We start from the raw sequence: 8,590 nt of genomic DNA, 5'->3' as shown, positions 1-8,590 counted from the left end.
TCCTGGCATGATTTTGATGCCTGGAATGTGTTTAGCATGGGTAGAAATGTTGAGCTGCGCAGAATAAGCTACTCAAGGAAGGCTTTTCTAGAATCGCCTTACATTCAATAGAATTTTAGCCCTATAGTAGGTTTAGGGGTTTGCACCAGGGAGGGTTAGGGTTAGAGTAAGCTGCCCTGGGATGCTTTTGCATATAGGGTGTGGTATAAATATTTTATATAAATAAATCAATAATATTTCACCGAGGTTCAAACGATGCTTCTCTTTTCGAACTGCACGCTACATGATAAAAATATGGTTGCAGAGCGAATGTCATCTCTTGTGCGCCCATGTCTTCTCTCGCTGTGAAACAGCTCTTGCATAACGCCCATGCATTTCCAGTGCTTTTTTTGCTTTATTTTTTGGTTTTATGTATATATAACCTCCCATCTCTAAGCTACAGTTAATGCACTGAGATAACATTACTAACATACTTTCTAATACAGTGGTGCCTCGTACTTGGAACTTAATTCATTTTAGGAGGTCATTTTTGCTATTTAAGTTTACCGAATTAGGTATTTTTTAGGGTCTGGGAACAGATTAATTCACCTTCCATTCTTTCCAATGCAGAAAATTTATTTAGTCTTTGAATGATTCCAAGTTCAAACAGCCTCCTGAAATGAATCAAGTTCGACGCATGAGGCACCACTGTATAAAGATTTTCTGTGGTTTTGACACCCATCTAAACAGAAAGTGGTTTGAAGGGCTGTCAACCCTTCCTCACATCCCACCATGGTTTGTCCGGTATCATGAGGATTAACGATACTGTTCTTGAGACACAAGTTAATGGCCTCCACAACAGCAAAGCATTCATCAAGTGCACGTCCCAAGGCCGAGTTCCCAAGGAGGAGGGAAACCCATGTTTGGGAGCCCAGAATGGATGGGACATCAGTGAGAGCAGGGATGGGGGGCGGGGGTAGGAGCATGGGGTGCTGATCTTCATCACTGTGATATGAGGACAACAGCTTAAACCTTCCATGGTGTCAGTAAAACTCCTGCTTTCATTTAAAGGGCCAAACTGAGAACTTCCTAATGATGGATTTAGCTTCATCCCTAGCTTGGTATTTCAGGCTCCATGCAGGGGCTTGTGTAGCCGATTGCTTCCAAACTGACAAAACCACTCAGAGCAAGGAACTAGACAACAGGAAGGAGATGTAGGGATTTAGAACCTTTCCGCCTGGTGCCCCTTTTCCCCTGCCGAAAGACAGTGCTGTATTTTCTGCATTCATTTTCACTGGCCCCCATCTGTAGTCTGACGTCACACACCCCAGGCTCAGGCTAACCATCCGAGTACAGCATGCGGTGGAGCCTGATCAATCAATCTCCTCTTGTGCAATTTTGTGCAGCCTTGGTATGGATCAAAAGCACCAGGGCTGCGGGCCTTTTTGGTCCCCCGGGTGCCACATGTGCCCCTATAGGGTCATTAAGAAAATAGCAGAGCCACCACTGAATCCAACAGATATGATCTTAATGCTCCTGAGTGTGTGTCCAATTACAGGGGGGAAGGATGAAGCCTTCTTCCCTTCCCAATCCAGACGGGGAACATAAGCAAAGCCCTGCTGGATCATACCAAGGTCCATCTAGCCCAGCATGCCAAACACACGGTGGCAAAGCAGCTCCCCATGGATCCTTCAAGCAGGGCCTCCTCCTTCCCAGCTCCCAGGTGTGCGCAGGCAGGACAAAGGAGGGCTATCAGCAGCCAGCAGTCTTCTCCATCATGCATCTGTCCAACCCCTTTTCAAGCCATCCAGATTGGTGGCCGTCACCAGCACGTCCCATAGTTTAACTATACGCTGTGTGAAGAATTCCTTCCTTGGATCTGTCCCAAACCTCCCACCAATCAGCTTCCTGGGATGACTTCCTCCTCACTCTCAGATAAGCCACAGCGGCTCGTTCAGTGAGGGCTGCAATGTGCCGTTTGTTTCCGAGAACCAGGTCCAATTTTCTAGCAGTATCACTTTCTTCCTGCGGATTTCTGCATCCCCGCCCGCTCTGCATCCATTGCGCCTGCCGGCAATTACCTTCCAGTCTCGCGTGTCAGCAGAAGGGAGTCTACCTAATTGCCCAAAGCAGCCCCGAGCCAAAGCCTTAAACTGTTTCTTGGCAGGATACAAAGCAGGGCCGATCGCTCTTTTATGCAGACCTTGGCAAAGTGTTCCAGAACTCCGCTCCGAATGCTGAGTGCACAGTGGCTTGCCGTTCAGCCACAGGGAACACAAAGCAGCGTGAGGTCAAACGCAGCCTTCAGCGGAGGAGGCCCAGGAGTCTCCCGCACATCACACAAAGACACACGTCGGCTGGTCCCTGAGCAGCTTCCCTGTATGGTAACACACCTTTTCAAAGGAAGAGCCACTTTCCCTTTTGCACGCACGCTGAAAAAATCTTCAGGACAAACCTTTATAGTGTAAAGAAGTCCTCGCCTAGGTAAATTTAGGTTTCGGGCAGGTATGTACAACAGCGAAGTACAGGGTGGTAAGTGAGAGTTCGCACACGCATCCTTTGTGGAGATCAAGTAATTCCTTAAAAGAAAGGCACACCTCCCCAGATGCTTAGGTGTGTGCGGGAGGCATCGACGGGGAAACCGATTTGATTACGGATCGCTTCTTTTGATTTCTGTAAGCCATCCTGAGACGCTTTGCGTCAAGGACGGGATATAAATATTTTCAATACATAAAATAAATTAAAAAATAAAATTGCAGATGTGCTTGCTGAAAGGTGCAGGTCTTCCTTTCTGGCGATGTCCCCCCACAAGGAACACGGGCGTAAACGTCACACACGCAGCCAGGGGAAGTTGGAGCCCAGAATCTATCCGGGGCTCTCCCCACCAGATTGCAGATGGAAATTACAGTGGCGGAAGCATCAACTGCATGTGGGGAGCCGGCCTTTATTGCTGTTAACAAAGGCAAGGACTTATGTGCTATACATAGGACTGTTCTGGATTGCGGCCAAAAGCACGCCATCTCATTTACAAGATTTAGTTCCTGGTTCAGTATTGGCTGTGAATATCTCAGCTTCACAACTATGAAGGGAGTGTGGGGGTCAATAAGCAGAAAAGCGACTATCCGGAAATCTTTCCTTGGTTCGTTAGTTTGACAGCACCAGTTCCTTAGTTAATGGTGATGAGGAGATTAAACCGTATGCTGACTTTTACTACCAAGTGTCATCCTCACCACAAACGTGGCCTGTACTTGCAATTGCATTTCTGTTGCATAAGCCAGCACAGACTGTAAAATCCAGGGGACTCAAGATTTGTAGTAAAGAGCTGGATTACTTCAGTTTGAAATTAAATCTTGACTTGAGATCTCAGCCTTCCTTGCTGGGGAAGTTGCTCGAACAGGTATGAGAGTGGCTGAGAAATATGTAACAACCAACAGAGTGATGCGGTTTGCTTTTAATAATGTAAACAGCATGTGTGTTTTTCAGTTAAAGGCTGCAATAAATGAGCCAAGAGACTGTGCTTTCCAATAAATATGTCTCTGAAAGAGCAAATTTAGAATTCTATTATAAAATTCAGCTGTGGGCTCACTGTGAAAACCTTAATTTTATAAATTTAGCAGAAGTCAATCCAGGGAGCAATTACATGTGCTACTGTAGTTAAAGAGAAATGCAGAGAAGGGAAAATAAATCATAAGCGTTTAACTTTTATTGCTAATTCGCCAGTAAAACATGTAACAGAAAATAAGCAAGGGCCTGAAACTGAATGAGGCCTCTGATAGATCTCTGTAGAGATTAGAGAGAGAGAAGGAGTGAGCAGAGTTTTGTGTGTGTGTGTGTGTGTGTGGTGAAGTGGCAAGCTATTTCCCCAGCATTGGATTAAAAGGAACCAGCAAGGGTGGCTGGAGTTGTAGCGCAGCCCATCTGGAGGCAACCAGGTTATGCCAGGTTATGCAGCTGCCAGTGAAGCTTCATGTCACTAGTCCTTAAGATGAACTCCCAGGATGAACTCCTCCTGTAACAGATGGCACCATGCATATTTTTCTAGAATGTTCTCACCTCAGAGGACCATGCAAATTAACGCTTGGCCTCCCTTCCCTTTAGCAAAACTGTGGCAAAAAAAGTCAAGTTCCCAAGAAGGTCATTTGGCCACACGCTCAATTCTGCCTGAAGCAATGGAACAACATTGAGCGGACAGACAGACGCCGTCTCTCCTATTGAATTATTTCTCAGCCCCAGAAATGTTCCAGAGAGTCACCTCACCCAACGTTCTAGAAACGGCATTGCCTGCCCCGAGCCTAGGTCAACACTGACAAAACCTGCTACCCTCACTTATCAGTCCTTTGGAAATCACTAATTCTGTATGTTTCTGTCTTTCCTAAATGACAGTCGCCCTTGTTTTGAGCCTGTATGTCTATTACGATGGAAAGAGAGCATTTTCCACAGGCTGTGAGAATACAGGTCAGCACTGCTAAGATAAGAACAGGAGTGTATATCCAAAGAGATGCTGACATTGTCTTTATACCAGTTTAATTATGGTGGCTTCTGCCAAAGAATTATCCATTGGTGTGTAGCAGAGAATTTTGTTAAAAACTCCTAAATCCACTCACAAAATGATGGATTCCAGAATTCTTAGTGAAGAAGGCATGGCTTTTAATCCATCTGAACCAACTCCTCACCAAGGTGTCAGTAAAACACACTCACAGCACTGCCGTCTATTCACTATTCGTAAAGATTGCTTCTGTATCAGAGGCTATGTTTAGAATAAGCGGAAATAAATTGTGAACTGAAAAGGTCAGCATTTTGGGATAAATGTTGAGATTAAAGAAACCCCAGCCAATCCTGCTTCGTTTCCAAAGTGGCCAAAACGAAACACTTATACATCGCCAGTGATGCCAACGGAGGAGTGACGAATGTGGACAACTCCCTTCCCATCCTGTGAGCTTCCAGACAAGGTTTTTTCTGCGTAATTGCCCTGCCTTGTTCATTGAATTTTACACGGAGTCCAGACAGCAGGTCTTTCATAGGTTGGGCCCCAGTGTTTTCCCACCACTTCGCTCTTTTTCCTTTATTTCTCAAATCTCAGGATATAAGCCAACCCAAATGAAGTATTTTAAAAGACTTACTTGGCCGGTCACACATTTGGCACAAATGAATGACAGTGTTTGCTTTCAAAATGAAAATCAAAAACCAATGTTTTGTAGGAACTGAATGCACAGGGTTAGTTTTTTATGTGTGCCCTTAAAACTGAAATAAACACAGGCCTTCATGACCTGTTTTCCAGCTCCTCGTTAAAATAAAGTTACGCAATCTTACACATGTCCAGGCTGTACTGCGCCCCCAAATCGCATTAAGTACGTCTTGCTTTTGTCTGTGATGCAGTGAACTGGCTGGACTGTCCTTAATTTATAAAGCTGATCATCTAGCATTTTGATCTTCGTCAGGTGTAGCTAAACCAAACCTATGAAGTAGATTAGACTGAAAGACGATGGCTAGCCCTAAGCCACCCACAAGTGCCAGGGCTGAATGGAGACTGGAAGCTGGATTTCCTGCGTCCCAGTCCAACATCCTAACCCCTGTGCCACAGTGGTCCCCATTAAAGCATTAATGGTACTGAAGGGACAAATCCAGAGACATAAGCAGCTTATCTGGTGCTTACAGTTTTCACAGGAAGGCTGGCAACCAGCATTTTACTGCTCCAACCATTAAAACTGTATTTGACTCATTTTCAGGATTGAAAAGCCCATGAACTCCAAACGTTTACAAGCGATTACCAGTGCCTGCCCCGGTTCCTCTCCCAACCCACAAAATCCCTCCAGGCTGTACATCAAGTTCTCAGATTTTTCCATCTGCCCTGTCTCATCAAGTACTTCCTGACAGTTAGGACCCCGAGGGTGTGGAATGGGCTTCCACGGGAGGTGGTTGAGGCCCCATCAGTGAGGGTGTTCAAGGAGAGGCTGGACATGCCCATGGTGGGCATGTCGTGAGGGGAGCCAGCTGGAACCAGGGGTCAGACTAGATGGCCCGGGAGACCCCTTCTGACTCGCTCTGTTTCTGTGTTTCTATGAGTAGTGCAAAGCTCTAGTGGTGTTTTTAGAGACCTCTTACACAATTTATTGCATTGATCATTAGACTTTACCCTTTACCTTCTCAAACTCAAAAGGGGTTATTATCAGTAATATGTTAACTGCTTTCTTGATTCAAAAGAGACTGAAAGTGGAATTTAAATGGATTGAAGAATCTTTGTACCAGTCTGAAGATTTATCATGTCATGGAGCAAAACAGATACAACGACAGCTAACTTTAAAACATTACATTTGTGTTTCTTCATTTGTATTCATATTATGTTTACAAATGTTTATTGCAAAACACTCAATCTGTTATTTACAGAAATAAAATGCCCAATTATCTCATTCAAAGATTTCCTTCATTAATTTTGATCTGATATCTGGATAAAGTGGGCAGTATAATGAATCACATAAGTGAATCAGCCACTCTAATTTCAGAAGGACATAAACATTCAAGAAATTTTCTGAAATCACCCCTCCAGGAACAGAGAAAGTAAAACACTGAACCCAGTTAACGTTAAGGCATGCCTACATGTTGGAAGATATAAAATTCTAAATATTTTTCTGCTTTAATCCCATAATGCAGATTCATATCCACATTTCATATTCAAGTAGCAGGGAACAAGCTGTTTAATGAATTATCATTTTATATTTTATCAGGAATCAATCACAAATATAGAAACAAAGAACAATATATCCAGGTACCTGAAGGAGAAACTGAACCGTATGGTCTAGCTATACAAATTCTTTATCTGCAGTAATCGCCATTCAGAAAATAAATTACTATAATACATTTCATTCAAATTGGCCCTACTTGGGTTATTCTCCATAATTATTTACAAATAACCACGTAATATCCAAAATAACCTTCACTAAGTTTTTACATTACCATAAACACTCCTAAGCCCCTATTATAATAACTATATTTTCGATATCATGTCATGAGTGGAGCTGGCTGGAGCCGGGGGTCAGACTAGATGGCCCAGGAGATTCTTTCTGACTCAATCTGTTTCTGTGTTTCTATCATATATACCATTTCACTATACACCTGTATACCTCAAAACCTAAAGCTTCAAGCCAGTGTGCCAGGCCCTATACCCCACTGGTCCAACTCCAACCCCATGAAGAGCTAAAGCCTCAGCATATTTAGGAAGATCAAGAATGCACTGGAAAGGGGCTGCCGACGCTGGTGATCCAGCATCTTTAATTCAGGTTCCAACCTCCTACAAATGCCTGCTCCATTCAAGGTTGTGGCTTCCTGCACGCAGTCAATCCATCTCTTGTTTGGCAAGCCTTTTCCTCCTCTGCCTTCCACTTCCCCTGGCATGACGGTCTTTTCAGGGGAGTCTTGCCTTCTCATGATGCACTCTAAGTACGACCACCTCAGTTGCCTCATTTCTGCTCCCAGGAAAAGCTCTGGCTTGATTTGAACTAGGACCTACTGGTTGGTCTTTCTGCTGGTCCAGGGTATTTGACAAGCAATCCTCTAGCAGCATGTTTCAAATACATCCATTTTCTTCCTGTCAGCTTTCTTTGTAAGGATCAGGCAAGCAGTGATTTAAAATAGATGCCTGAATACTTAAAACCTTGAGCTCTGCTTTATTATTCTTACCGTACATTTCTATACCATCTGCACTCAAAGCATTCTGAGTAATTCACAACATTTAAGTCTCCCATCCAGATTTCAACCAGGCTGCTTAGCTGCCAAGACTGGGCAGGATCGGGCACTTCAGGCTATACAAAAACCTACCAATGTACATTATACATTGAACAATTCTCCTTGTTTAGGGAGAATTATAATCTTAGTTTTATAACCATCAATCGATAACTGATGGTGACAACAATGAACAGCAAAATCACCCACAAGAGAGTTTTTAAAACCCTGGCTTTGTTAGGGAAGGCTGAACCTCCGATAACATGCCTTCAATGAAACCTTGAAATAAGTTAAAGACAAAGACTTCTTGATGTAGCCTTCCAGTTTTGATGTGGTATTTTGATGGCATTTGATTTACACTGGGACATTGTTTGTATGTTTGTTTCTTTGACTTATATCTCACCTTTTTCTTACACACTCAAAGTGGCTTACATCATTCTCCTGCTCTCAATCTTTATTCCCACAACAATCCTGTGAGGTAGATCAGACTGAGAGTCCATGACTGGCCCAGTTTTGTTGGCTCCATGGCTAAGCACGGACTAGAACCCAGATCACCCGAGTCTCAGTCCTGCACTCTTAACCACTACACCGCACTGCCTCTTTGTTACACCCAGAGATGTGCCCAGTTATACAACTTCACGTAGAATAATACTGGAGGCAAAAGAAGGTGGTGGAGAACTAGAGACCAATCAAGCAGAGGTAAAGACTTTCCTTTATGGCATTTCTGTACCAGGGCAACTTCCTCTTCCTTCTCTTTCCTCCTCCTATATTCTTTATTTACTTATTTTATACTGTTAATTTTAATTTTATATTATTGTATCTCAGTGTATTTTTTGTATTTCTGTATTTATTGGTAATTTATTATGTTCTATTGTATTTCAATGTATCTTATTAT

The 8,590-nt window shown here is 43.4% G+C and overlaps 1 protein-coding gene across 1 annotated transcript in view; it reads right to left on the bottom strand.

Moving 5' to 3' along the window:
* TMEFF1 (transmembrane protein with EGF like and two follistatin like domains 1) overlaps positions 1-8,590 on the bottom strand; it is an 86,558-nt gene that overhangs the window by 39,249 nt on the left and 38,719 nt on the right. The gene's annotated exons all lie outside the window — the stretch shown is intronic.

Source organism: Varanus komodoensis, unplaced genomic scaffold (assembly GCF_004798865.1).
Source record: "Varanus komodoensis strain SLA01 unplaced genomic scaffold, ASM479886v1 scaffold40, whole genome shotgun sequence".
NCBI lineage: Eukaryota > Metazoa > Chordata > Lepidosauria > Squamata > Varanidae > Varanus > Varanus komodoensis.
Note: the sequence above shows the minus strand (reverse complement) of the source record. Positions and strands in the feature narration are given on the sequence as shown.